Consider the following 14,201-nt stretch of genomic DNA (forward strand, 5'->3'; position numbering starts at 1 on the left):
GGTCTACAAAGTGAGTTCCAGGAAAGGCACAAAACTACACAGAGAAACACTGTCTCGAAAAACAAACAAACAAAACATTATTGCTGTTGCCCTTGACTCAGAAGGTAAGTCCCCATGCTGAAGACACTTTGGGCACAGAACCTGGAGGACACAAGCTGGAATTGATCTGAATCTCTCCTTCCTGAGAACCAGCTATCCTGGCAACAGAAGGCACCATGCAAGTTTCTAAAGGAGGGATGCAACCAACAGTCCTATTCAGCTATGATGCCTACTAATCACCAAAACAAGCAATTTCCAACAATTTCTGAAACCACCCTAGCCATATTTCTGCCATTTTATATTACCTATTTATATGAAGTAGCATTCTCAGCACTGACTTTTGTAAAGTAAAAATATTGATCAGCTCTGAAAATATCGAAGAGGCTCTTTGTCCTCCAATATCAAATATTCAGCTGGGATCACATAAACCATATAATTTATTATCACTGAATGTTCTATTTATATACCTGTTTTATATACTTACTTACTCTCGGTTAAAAAAAAACTACTACATGGGAACTTTTTTTAAAGAAAAGATTTCTCTGTCTAACAGCATCTGGCTGTCCTGGAACTCACTCTGTAGACCAGGCTAGCCTTGAACTCACAGAGATCTGCCTGCTTCTACCTTCTAAGTGCTGAGATTAGAGGTAGGTGCTACCATTGCCTGGCATATGGGAATTTCTTTAGCTTCTGACTACAGACATGCATATGTATACTGTTGGACCCCAAAATTTAGGGTCTCAAGTGGGCGCCCCAAGAACCCAGACTCCAGTCCAGTTGATGCAATACCATGAGGATTTTATTATTGAAGCTTCTATATAGAAGGGTAAACTCTGCTCCTAAGAGCAAGAGTCCCATCTTACTGCAGCCCCATAAGGGCTTATAAAGGAAAAACCCACAAAACCCACAAGATTACAATTCCCATACAATTTCATTTCACAAGATCATGGTCTGATCACAGAGTGATTACAGAGGGGGTACAGTTACGTCAACAGGTACATTCTTCCTGAAACCTCAAGGGGGGCTATCAGGGCTGGAGTGAGTTTACACAAAGGTCACAGTAGTCCTTCCTGGAACACCTGCAACTCTCCCAGTCACAGTTGAGCACATCTCTTAACAGAAATCTCTTTACATTGTTATATAGTTGCAGGGGAGATTGAACAATGGCTAAATCAGGTTGCCCTTGGAACTAGATTTTTAGTTTCTCATTTCCTGGTGCTTGAAGTTTCTCTTTTCCTGAGGCTTGGGGGTGTAAGCTTGAAGGGCTAGGGTCTTTCAATACAACTGTGTATCCATCCTATTTCTTTTCCTCCTCCTATTGTAAAATAGTACATAGTAGTTCTCAGACTGTAATTAATGCTCCATAACAGCACAAACCCTCTCTCTGTGCATCTCCAGACCTAAAGAATCACAAACCTGGGGTTAGGGTGAGGAAAAATGTAACAATTTTTTTGTTTGTTTGTTTGTTTTTCGAGACAGGGATTCTCTGTGTAGCTTTGGAGCTTGTCCTGGAGCTCACTCTATAGCCCAGACTGACCTTGAACTCACAGAGATCCGCCTGGCTCTGCCTCCCGAGTGCTGGGATTAAAGGCGTGTGCCACCACCGCCCGGCAACAATTTTTAAAGATTTATTATTTTATGTTGTTTATGTTTGTGGTTTGCCTGTAAAAAAGGCCAGAAGAGGGCATTGGATCCCCTCTGAACTGGAGTTACTGACAGTGTGAGCCTCTATGGGGCTGCTTGGAATCAAACTCAGGTCTTCTACAAGAGCAGCAAAGTTCTTAACCTCTGAGCCACCTCTCCAAAACCAGGGGAAGCGTTTTGTATTTCAGCACCCCTCCAGGGGTGGAGATTTATTTTAATAGGGTCTCACTCTGTAGCCCTGGCTAGTCCTAAACTTGGTGTTGTGACAGGCTCCCAAACGTTAGCAAATCTAACACCATGTAGAGACACTGCACCGTTCTGACCTAAAAGTCCAGCATGTAGATCTTAACATCTGCTAAAATGGGAGCAAAGACATAATTCATCAAACTCCAGAGTTCTGGGAAAGTCCCTAAATGTACTAACCTTGCTTTTTAGCTTCTGTAGTTCCAATTCTAAGGCTGACTGCCCTTGCTAACTGAGGTATGTCAACCCAGAATGTGGTTTTTGTGCTTAAAAGCTCACCCTGAGAAAGGCTCAAGACAGCACTTGGGTTTCAAACACCCAGGGTAGTGGCCAGCCAGCTATTCAAAACTTTCTGTTGGATTGAATTAGTGTCCCAAAGGCCTTGTCTGGTGGATCCCTCATGAAACTGTGTAGATCAATCTGGCCTTGAACTCACATATATCTATCTGCCCATCTACTCCTCCTGAGTGTTGGGAATAAAGATGTGGGCTATCATGCCAGGCCTGAAAAAAAAAGCCATTTGTTGTTGTTTCATTTTTGAGATTAAGTCCCCACATAGGTCTGACTTGCCTCACATAGTGTATCCATAGATGACCTTGCACTTCTGATTCTCCTTTCTCTACTTCCCAGGAATTTGCTTTTTCTTTTGAGATAGGGTATCAGTGTAAAGTTCAGGTTGGTGCCAGATTTACAGTTTTCTTGGGTCAGCCTCTCAAGTGCTGGGCTTCTCAGCATGTGCCATCACACTCTGTTCCTGGAGGAGATAGGCAAGCTAGAGACTTACCACAATAGAAACGCAAAGCTTCTTCTCTGCTTGTGCTTCTTCCTGTGCCTTGGCTCATCCTCTTAGGACTATGTGTCATTAATATTCTTTTCTTCCCTCTGGAATACTCAACCAGAAACTTCTCATGCACATTAAAACATGCTCAGGACTTCTTCATACATGTCCCTCCCTCTCTTAATCATCCATCTTCTAGATATGACATGCTTTACATAATTTACTTCTCTGCAGCCAAACATTTTAAAGAGTCATTCAGGAATATCAATCATCTCATTCAGCAATCCAACTTTTGTGATTAATCCCAGAGCATTAAAACTGAGATCAAACCACAGGAGCTGAGTGGATGGCTCATTTGAAACTCCAACATCCACATTAAAAAAAATAATAAAAAAATTAAAATTAAACAGGAATCTGCAAGGCCAAGCACGGTGGTGCATACCCATACCTTTAATCCTGGCAGAAACGGGCAGATATCTGAGAGCTGAAGGGCGGAGAGTGGTCTACATAGTGAGGTCTAGGACCTCCAGGGCTATGTAGAGAGACCTGATCTCAAAACAAACAAACAAACAAACAAACAAACAAACAAACAAACAAACAAAAGTAAGAATGGCTGTGTGTGTGTGTGTGTGTGTGTGTATGTGTGTGTGTGTGATCTCAGGCTGGGCAGATGGAGACTGGAGGATCTCCAGAGCTCATTGGTCAGCAAGTTTTGCCCAACCAGTGAGCTTTAGGCTTAGTGAGAAGCCTTGTCTCAAAATAAGATGGTAAGCAGTAGGAAGACACCTAATGTCAAGCTCTGGTGTATACACACACACACACACACACACACACACACACACACACACACACACCTGAACTCATATGGTAGTAATACTTCCATGTTTGTTACATTGCTATTTATGATGCTTAAGAGTAGAAACAACCTAAATAATGTTTGGTTGCTTCTACCAAACAGATAAATGGATAAAGAAAATTTTGTCCATGACCAGGCATTGTGGCACATGTTTGGAATCCTAGCCCTGTGGAGACTAAGGCAGGGTGTGGTCTTTAATTCAAGGCCAAACTGGATTATGGAAGGAGACCCTATTTCAAAAAGTGTGGTGCATATGTACTGGTGAAATTATTAAGGCCACTCCACGTTGTTAAAAGGGAGGTTTATTTAGTGGCATAACTTACAAATGAAGGGATAGGTAGGCTGCAGGGTCTGGGAAAGACATAGCGCAGTCCGGTGGTGTTCCCTGGAGAACTCTGCTCAGTCTACCTCCAACGTCCAAGGTCCCAGAACCAAGAGAGATGACACATCTGGATCTCGGGTCTTCAGAGTCCTCTCTTGTCCCTTCCTTGTAGGCATGACAGTTACTGAAGCCTCAATGGGGGTTGTAATTTCCAGATCAAGGTTGGAATGGCTACCCACTAGCTCTCCCCCTTTTGTCTAAATAAGAAGGTTATAACCTAATACAAGACTATATACAAGGAAAGGTTATCAAATATTGTCCAGGAATAAAGAGGGTTAATTACCTAGATAAGATGGAAGTACAACTAATGCAAACAATATCAAGCAAGAAACACATATTAAAATCCAGAATCTAATACTTAATATGTTCTAAGATATTTTATATATATATATGTATATATATGTATATATATATATGTATACACACACACACACACACACACAAAGTTGTAACTATAACTGTTAGTCTTCAATCCCATCAAAGACCTGAGAAGGAATATAATGGTACCTGAGGTGGAAGGTGGATGCAAGCAACTTTCAGGAATCTTGCAAGAGTAGACAGAGACAGCTGGCAGCCTGGACAGTAATTTCTCAGGTAATATTATATCCTTCTGAGGTCTTTGATGTAGTTGAAGCTAGATAGTTACAGTTTTCCTTAGTTATGATAAAAGATAAGTTAGTTCTAAAAACCTTAAACTCACAAATATAAGATAGATAGGGTATCTTCTTTAATATTGTAACTGTAATTCTTTTTTTTTTTTTTGTTTTTTTGAGACAGGGTTTCTCTGTGTAGCTTTGCGCCTTTCCTGGGACTCACTTGGTAGCCCAGGCTGGCCTCGAACTCACAGAGATCCACCTGGATCTGCCTCCCAAGTGCTGGGATTAAAGGCGTGCGCCAACCACCGCCCAGCTTGTAACTGTAATTCTTGCTTGATAATTGTTTTGTTATATGTAATTTTACTATGTTAAAGTTAAAACCTTCCATTTTGAAAAAGAAGAAAAGGGGAAGTGCTGTGGATATTGCTCTGTATAAATAAACACGGATTGGCCAGTAGCCAAACAGGAAGTATAAGTGGGACTAACAGAGAGGAGAATTGAGGGAACAGGAAGGCAGAGGGGGAGACTGCTTGGAGCCGCTGCCAGGATAAGCAAGATGTAAGGTACCAATAAGCCACAAGCCACGTGGCAAAGTATAGATTAATAGAAATGGGCTAAATATAAGAGTAAGAGCTAGACAATGATAGGCCCGAGCTAATGGCCAAGCAGTTTAAATAATATAAGCGTCTGTGTGTTTATTTTATAAGTGGGCTAAGGGACTGCCAGGGCTTGGCGGGACCCAGAGAGAAAATTCCAGCTACACATATGTATAATAAAATACTATTCAGACTTAGAAGAAAACAAAATCCTGCAATCTGTATAGATGACCTCTGAAGGGGATCATATTAAGTTACATGAGCCAGTGACAAATAGAGAAATGCTGTATGAATTCACTTGGATTAATTATCTAAAATAGTCAAACTTAATGTTCTTTAGCTTTCCATTCTTATTAACAATACCTGAAATAATCTATGTATGAAGAGAAAATAGTTATTTGGGCAGCTAGTTGGAGAGGTTTCAACCTGTCCTCAGTTGGCCCTGTGGCTTTAGTCCTGTGGAGAGCATATCACAGAAGAAGCACTACAGAGAAAGAGAGCAAAAGCCATTGACTTTAGAGTAAGAGGCATGCAAAAGAGAAAGATGAAAAGTCTAGAGACCCAATATCACTTTCAAAGGCATGTGGCCAAAGACAGACTTCCCTTCTAAGGGCCTTTGGGGGACACTTATCCAAACCATAACACTGAATTACTCATGATATATAACGACTAGCTATCTACTATACAGCCTTATGTCTATAGATATCAACATCATATTATAAGCCCAACAAAATTGTTCATACCTGTTAATTCCAGTGTTTGGGAAGCTAAGGCAGGCAGATTGTTGTGAGTTGCAGGCCAGCCTGAGGTGCAGTCCAAGACCATAGCTCAAATGACAAAAAAAAAAAAAAATAAAATAAATAAATAAATAAATAAATAAATAAATAATTAAATAAACAAAATATATACTGTATATTTAAAATCTATTAAGAGAGTAGAACCAGTGGTAAGTGCTTACCAACATGAAAATAAAATAGAGAAAATCCAAAGAGCTATTAAATATATATAGTAGGTTAATATTTTGCTTACAGGATGGGAAATTAGCACAGCCATTTAGGAGTACAATTTGGTAGGACATATTAAAATGTAGAAAGCACAAGTAGGAGCAGGTGCTCCTTGGGAACCTCTCAGGTCATGCTGGCCAGGGAAGCAGGTAGGCTAACTGCAGATCTTCACCTAGCCATTCCTTCCCCCAAGTCTACTCTCCCAGTTTCACTTTCACTCTCCCAGCTCTATCGCAGACCACCTGCTGTGGCCTCCCCTTTCTCTCTGCTCCCATCTCTAGTAGATGATTAAGATCTCCTCCAACCATGCTCCCCATTCATCCTGTTAATTGATCCCCCAACTCCAGAAAGCATTCTCTGGAAACCCACAAGCTAAGCCTGCCAGTAAAGCAAGTAGGCCAGCAAAGCAGGTAGGTGAACTTCAAATCTCCACTCTCCCTCCTCTCTCCCTATCCAGTCCCCTAGTCCCACCTCCAGCTCTGTAGCAGACTACCTGTTGTGGCCTCTCCTCAATCTCTGACTCCATTCCCAGTAGACTAAGCAGATCCTGGTGGAACACCCTGCTTTCCACCTTCCTATGAAAATCCTTAGCCCTCCCCTCCTAGCATATCCTGATTCCTAATTATTATTTGGAGGGAGATTCTAGACAGGGCTTCTCTGTGTAGCCCTGGCTGCCCTAGAACTTGCTTTGTAGACCAGGATGGCCTTGAACTTTCAGAGTTCTGCCTGCTTCTGCTGGGATTAAAGGCATGTGCCACCAACACTGGCTCCATCCTGTTTGCTAAGTCTCAGCTCCTAATACCTGGAAACACATTTAACCAGAAACCTCAATGGCTGTATCTATCATGATCTCAGAAGAATTTCCTACCACACAACACACAGCCACCACACTTGCCTAGGAACTAGAGATTACAACAAACCCAAGGAATAAAACATCCACCCAACAAAAACAAGACCAGATATCAGTACTTAAAATTACAATTTTCCCAAACCCTAGCCATCTGCCTAGATGTCATGGTAAAAACATAATCAGTGACAGCCAAATGTATCCACTAGAGCCTAGCTACCCTACCACAGCAGGTCCTGAGTGTTGTAACATAGTTGAAACATAAGACAAAGACCTTAAAATAGCCTTTATGGATATATTAGAGGTATTTTGTGGTGGTTTGAATAAAAATGGCCACAATAGGCCCATAAGGAGTGCACTATTAGGAGGTGTGGCTTTATTGGAGTAAGTGTGACCTTGTTGGAGGCAGTGTGTCACTGGGGTCAGTCTTTGAGGTCTCAGAAGCTCAAGCAGGCCTAGTAAGTCAGTCTTTTCCTCCTGCCTTCCAATCCAGATGTCTCAGCTCTCTCTCCAGCACCATGTCTGTCTTTGTATATACAAATGATAAACAGACTGAAAAAAAAATCAAGGAAATGGTACATTTCACAATACCCTCAAATATTATAAAATACCTTAGTATAACTATCACCAAGCAAGTATAAGACTTGTATGACAAAAACATTAAGACACTGAAGAAAGAATTGAAAAAGGTATTAGAAGATGAAAAGATTTCCTATGTTCATGAATTGGTATAATTAATAAAGTAAAAATGGCCATCCTACCAAAAGCAATATATACTCATCTATTGCTTGGGAGTAAAATCTTGTACAGCCATTACAGAAATCAGTGTGGCAGTTCCTCAGGAAGATGGTAATGAATTTACCTCAAGATTCAGCTATACCACTTTTGGGCATATAACCAAAGGATACTTCATTTCACCACAGAGGTGCCTGTTCAGTCATGTTAGTTGGTGCTCTATTCATAATAGCCAGAAATTGGAAAAAACCTAGATGTTGCTGTGGAATGATCCTTTTGTACACTGTGAAGATGTGTTGATCTCATTGTTAATAAAAAGCTGACTGGCTGATAGCTAGGCAGGATTTTCGGGAAAGAGCAGATACTGGGAAGAAGAAAGGTGGAGACAGGGAGTCACCAGCCAGATGCAAAGGAAGCAGGGCATGTAGAAAATGAGGTAACAAGGTACCAGGCATGTGCATGTGGTAGAACTTAGATAAGAAATATTTATTTTTTATTTTATAATTAATTTAATTTTATATATCAGCCATGGATTCCCCTGTCCTCCCTCTTCCTCTCCCCCAAGATTCCCCCCCAATCCTTTCCCCTTTCCCACCTCCTCCAAGGCAAGGTCTCCCCTGGGGATTCAGCTCGGCCTGGTAGATTCAGTTGAAGCAGGTCCAGTCCCCTCCTCCCTACACCAAGGCTGAGCAAAATGTCTCAGCATAGGCCCTAGGTTCCAGAAAGCCAGCTCATGCACTAAGGACAGGTCCCGGTCCCACTGCCTCAGAGCCTCCTAAACAGTTCAAGCTCATCAACTATCTCACTTATCCAGAGGGCCTGATCCAGTTCCATGGGGGCGCCTCAGCTATTGGTTCATAGTTCATGTTTGGCTATTTGTCCTTGTGCTTTTTCCAATCATGGTCTCAATATGTCTTGCTCATATAATTCCTCCTCTCTCTCCTGATTGGACTCCTGGAGCTCCACCTGGGGCTTGGCCGTGGATCTCTGCATCTGCTTCCATCAGTCACTAGATGAGAGTTCTAGCACGACAATTAGGGTGTTCAGCCATCAGATCACCAGAGTAGGTCAACCTCATGCTTTCTCTCAACCATTGCCAGTAGTCTATTATGGAGGTATCTTGCTAGATTTCTGGGGACCTCTTTAGCACTCTGCTTCTTCCTACTTCCATGGGGTCTTCATTTATCATGGTATCTCTTTCCTTGTTCTCCCACACTGTTCCTGATCCAGCTGGGACCTCCAGCTCCCCTAAATTCTCTTTCCCATGACCCTTGCCTCCATTACCCCCCTTCCCCACGACCAGGTTGCTCATGTAGATCTCATCCATTTCTCTGTCATTGGGCAATCCCTGTGTCTTTCTTTGGGTCCTCTTTACTAGGTAGCCTCCCTGGAGTTGTGAGTTGCAGTCTGGTTATCCTTTGTTTTATATCTACTATCCACTTACGAGTGAGTACATACCATGTTTGACTTTTTGAGTTTGGGTTACCTGCCTCAGGAAGATTTTTTCTAGTTCCATCCATTTGCCTGCAAACCTCATGATGTCATTGTTTTTCTCTGCTGAGTAGTACTCTATTCTGTATATGTACCACATTTTATTTATCCATTCTTCAGTTGAAGGGCATCTAGGTTGTTTCCAGGTTCTGGCTATTACAATTATAATGCTGCTATGAACATAGTTGAGCATGTGTCCTTGTGGTATGTTTGAGCGTTCCTTGGGAATATGCCCAAGAGTGGTATAGCTTGGTCTTGAGGGAGATTGATTTCAAATTTTCTAAGAAAGCACCATATTGATTTCCAAAGTGACTATACAAATTTGCATTCCCACCAACAGTGGAGGAGTGTTCCCCTTGCTCCACATCCTCTCCAGCATAAGCTCTCTTCAGAGTTTTTGATCTTAGCCATTCTGACGGGTATAAGATGGTGTCTCATAGTCATTTTAATTTGCATTTCCCCGATGATTAAGGATATTGAGCAATTCCTTAAATGTCTTTCAGCCCTTTGAGATTGTTCTGTTGAGAATTCTCTGTTTAACTCTATAGCCCATTTTTTAATTGGACTGCTAGGTATTTTGATGTCTAATTTCTTGAGTTCTTTATATATTCTGAATATCAACCCTCTGTCAGATGTAGGGATGGTGAAGACCTTTTCCCATTTTGTAGGCTGTCATTTTGTCTTGTTGACTGTGTCCTTTGCCCTACAATAGCTTCTCAGTTTCAAGAGGTCCCATTGATTGATTGTTTCTCTCAGTGTCTGTGCTACTGGTGTTATATTTTGGAAGTGATCTCCTACGCCAATGCATTCAAGACTACTTCCTACTTTCTCTTCTAGCAGGTTCAGAGTAACTGGATTTATGTTGAGGTCTTTTATTCACTTGGACTTAAGTTTTGTACACGGTGACAGATATAGATCTATTTTCAGCCTTGTACATGTTGATATCCAGTTATGCCAGCACCATTTGTTGAAGATGCTTTCTTTTTTCCATTGTACAGGTTTGGCTTCTTTGTCGAAAATTATATGCTCATAGGTGTGCGGATTAATGTCAGGGTCTTCAGTTCGGTTCCATTGGTCTACATGTTGGTTTTTATGCCAGTACCAAGCTGTTTTATTACTGTATCTCTATAGTAGAGTTTGAAGTCAGGTATTGTGATGCCTCCAGAAGTTGTTTTATTGTACAGAATTTTTTGGCTATCCTGGTTTTTTTTTTTTTTTTTTTTTTTTTTTTTTGGTTTTTCGAGACAGGGTTTCTCTGTGTAGCTTTGTGCCTTTCCTGGAACTCACTTGGTAGCCCAGGCTGGCCTCGAACTCACAGAGATCCGCCTGGCTCTGCCTCCCGAGTGCTGGGATTAAAGGCGTGCGCCACCACCGCCCGGCTTTTTATTTTTCCATATGAAGTTGAGAATTGTTCTTTCCAGGTTTGTGAAGAATTGTTTTGGAATTTTGATGGGGATTGCATTGAATCTGTAGATTGCTTTTGGTAAGACTGCCATTTTTACTATGTTGGTCCTGCCTACCCATGAGCATGGGAGATCTTTCCATTTTCTGACATCTTCAATTTCTTTTTTCAGGGACTTAAAGTTCTTGTCATATAGGTCCTTCGCTTGCTTAGTTAGAGTTACCACAAGGTATTTTATATTGTTTGTGGCTATTATAAAGGGTGATGTATCTCTGATTTCCTTCACAGCCAGTTTGTCATTTGTATATAAGAGGGCTACTGATTTTTTTGAGTTAATCTTATATCCTGCTACATTGCTGAAGGTGTTTATAAGCTGTATGAGTTCCTTAGTCAAGTTTTTTTGGTCACTTATGTATACTATCATGTCATCTGCAAATAGTGAAAGCTTGACTTCTTCCCTTCCAATTTGTATCTCCTTGGTCTCCTTATGTTGTCTTATTGCTCTGGCTAGAACTTCAAGTACCATATTGAATAGATATGGGGAGAGCGGACAGCCTTGTCTTGTTCCTGATTTTAGCGGAATTGCTTTGAGTTTCTCTCCATTTATTTTGATGTTAGCTGTTGGCTTGCTGTAAATTGCCTTTATTATGTTTAGCTATGTTCCCTGTATTCCTGATCTCTCCAAGACCTTTATCATGAAGGGGTGTTGGATTTTGCCAAATGCCTTTTCTGCATCTAGTGAGATGATCATGTGGTTTTTTTCTTTTTCTTTCAGTTTGTTATATGGTGTATTTCATTGACAGACTTTTGTATGATGAACCACCCTTACATCCCTGGGATGAAGCCTACTTGATCATGGTGGACAATTGTTTTGATGTGTTCTTGGAGTCTGTTTGCCAGTATTTTATTGAGTATTTTTGCATCAATGTTCATGAGGGAGATTGGTCTGTAGTTCTCTTTCTTTGTTGCATTTTTGTTTGGCTTGGGAATCAGGGTAATTGTAGCCTCATAAAAGGAGTTTGGTAATGTTCCTTCTGTTTGTATTGTGTGGAACAATTTAAAGAGTATTGGTATTATCTCTACTTTGAAGATCTGGTAGAATTCTGTGTTGAATCCATCTGGTCCTGGTCTTTTTTTCGTTGGGAGATTTTTATGACTGTTTCTATTTCCTTAGGGGTTATTGGTCTATTTAAATAGTTTATCTGGTCTTGATTTAACTTAGGTATGCAGTACCTATCCAGAAAATTATCCATTTCTTTTAGATTTTCCAGTTTTGTGGAGTACAGGTTTTTGAAGTATGACCTGATGATTCTCTGGATTTTCCAATGTTAAATTTTATGTCTCCTTTTTCATTTCTGATTTTTCTAATTTGGATGCACTCTCTCTCTCTCTCTCTCTCTCTCTCTCTCTCTCTCTCTCTCTCTCTTTCTCTCTCTCTGTCTGTCTTTTGCTTAGTTTGGATAAGGGATTGTCTATCTTGTTTATTTTCTCAAAGAACCAACTCTTTGTTTCATTGATTCTTTTTTTTTTTATGGTTTTTCGAGACAGGGTTTCTCTGTGTAGCTTTGCACCTTTCCTGGAGCTCACTTCGTAGACCAAGCTGGCCTCAAACTCACAGAGATTTGCCTGGCTCTGCCTCCTGAGTGCTGGGATTAAAGGCATGCGCCACCACCGCCTGGCTTGTTTCACTGAATCTTTGCATTGTTCTCTTTGTTTCTATTTTATTGATTTCAGTTCTCGATTTTATTATTTCCTGGTGTCTATTCCTCCTGGGTGACTTTGCTTCTTCTTGTTCTAGAGCTTTCAGGTGTGCTGTTAAGTCACTAGTGTGGGATTTCTCCAACTTCTTTATGTGGGTGTTTAGTGCTATGAATTTCCCTCTTAGCACTGCTTTCATAGTGTCCCATAAGTTTGGGTATGTGGTATCTTCATTTTCATTGATCTCTAGGAAGTCTTTAATTTCTTTCTTTATTTCTTCCTTAACCCATTGGTGATTCAGTTGAGCATTATTCAGTTTCCATGAGATTGTAGGTTTTCTGTAGTTTTTGTTGTTGTTGAAATCTAACTTTAAACCATGGTGGTCTGATAGAACACAGAAGGTTATTACAATTTTTTTTTTGTATCTATTGTGATTTGCTTTGAGGCCAAGTATGTAGTCGATTTTAGAGAAGGTTCCATGGGTTGCTGAGAAGAAGGTATATTCTTTTTTGTTAGGATGGAATGTTCTGTAGATATCTATTAGGTCCAATTGGGTCATAACATCAGTTAAGTCCTTAATTGCTCTGTTAAGTTTCAATTTGGGAGATCTGTCCATTGGTGAAAGTGGGGTGTTGAAGGCTCCCACTATTAATGTGTTGGGTTTTCTATGTGATTTAAGCTTTAGTAATGTTTCTTTTACATATGTGGGTGCCCTTGTGTTTGGGGCATAAATGTTCAGAATTGAAACTTCATCTTAGTGGATTTTTCCTGTGGTGAGTATGTAATGTCCTTCTTGATCTCTTTTTTCTTTTCCTTTTATTTTATTTTACAATACCATTCAGTTCTACATATCAGCCATGGGTTCCCTTGTTCTCCCCCCTTCTGCCCCCTCCCCTTCCTCCAAGCCCCCCCTCCCCGCTTCCCACCTCCTGTAGGGCAAAGCCTCCCAGGAGGACTGAGATCAACCTGATAGACTCAGTTCAGGCAGGTCCAGTCCCCTCCTCCCAGACTGAGCCAAGCGTCCCTGCATAAGCCCCAGGTTTCAAACAGCCAACTCATGCAATGAGCACAGGACCCAGTCCCACTGCCTAGATGCCTCCCAAACAGATCAAGCCAATCAACTGTCTCACCTATTCAGAGGGCCTGATCCAGCTGGTTCATAGTTCATGTGTTTCCATTCATTTGGCTATTTGTCCCTGTGCTTTATCCAACCTTGGTTTCAATAATTCTTGCTCATATAAACCCTCCTCTTTCTCGCTAATTAGACTCCTGGAGCTCCACTTGGGGCCTAGCTATGGATCTCTGCATCCAGATTCCTCAGTACTTGGATGGGGTTTCTGGCACGACTATTAGGGTATTTGGCCATCCCGTCACCAGAGTAGGTCAGTTCCGGCTGTCTCTCTACCATTGCCAGCAGTCTATTTTTGTGGGGGTATTTTTGTGGATTTCTGTGGGCCTCTCTAGCACTTTGTTTCTTCCTTTTATCATGTGGTCTTCATTTACCATGGTCTCCTATTCCTTGTTCTCTCTCTGTGTTCTTGATCCAGCTGGAATCTCCCACTCCCACAGGCTCTCTTTCCCTCGACACTCGCACTTCATTACTCCCACTCATGTCCAGGTTGTTTGTAGATGTATCCAACTGTCTTGTTAAATAATAAACACAGAACCAATGTAAAGAAGAAAACCAAGAAATCAGAGCTAAGAGCCTTACCCTTCCTGCTACAGCTAGCTTTTCCACCAAGAGACCTCTCTGAAAGAGAGCTACTTCCTGTCTGTTTGACCTTATATAGACTTTCTGTTCTGCCTTCTCATTGGCTGTAAACCCAAACACATGACTGCCTCGTCATTGCCTGTCTGTAGAGACTTCTAGGTCTTCTATGGTATTGAGAT

The sequence above is a fragment of the Peromyscus leucopus genome, chromosome X (assembly GCF_004664715.2).
Source record: "Peromyscus leucopus breed LL Stock chromosome X, UCI_PerLeu_2.1, whole genome shotgun sequence".
Lineage (NCBI taxonomy): Eukaryota > Metazoa > Chordata > Mammalia > Rodentia > Cricetidae > Peromyscus > Peromyscus leucopus.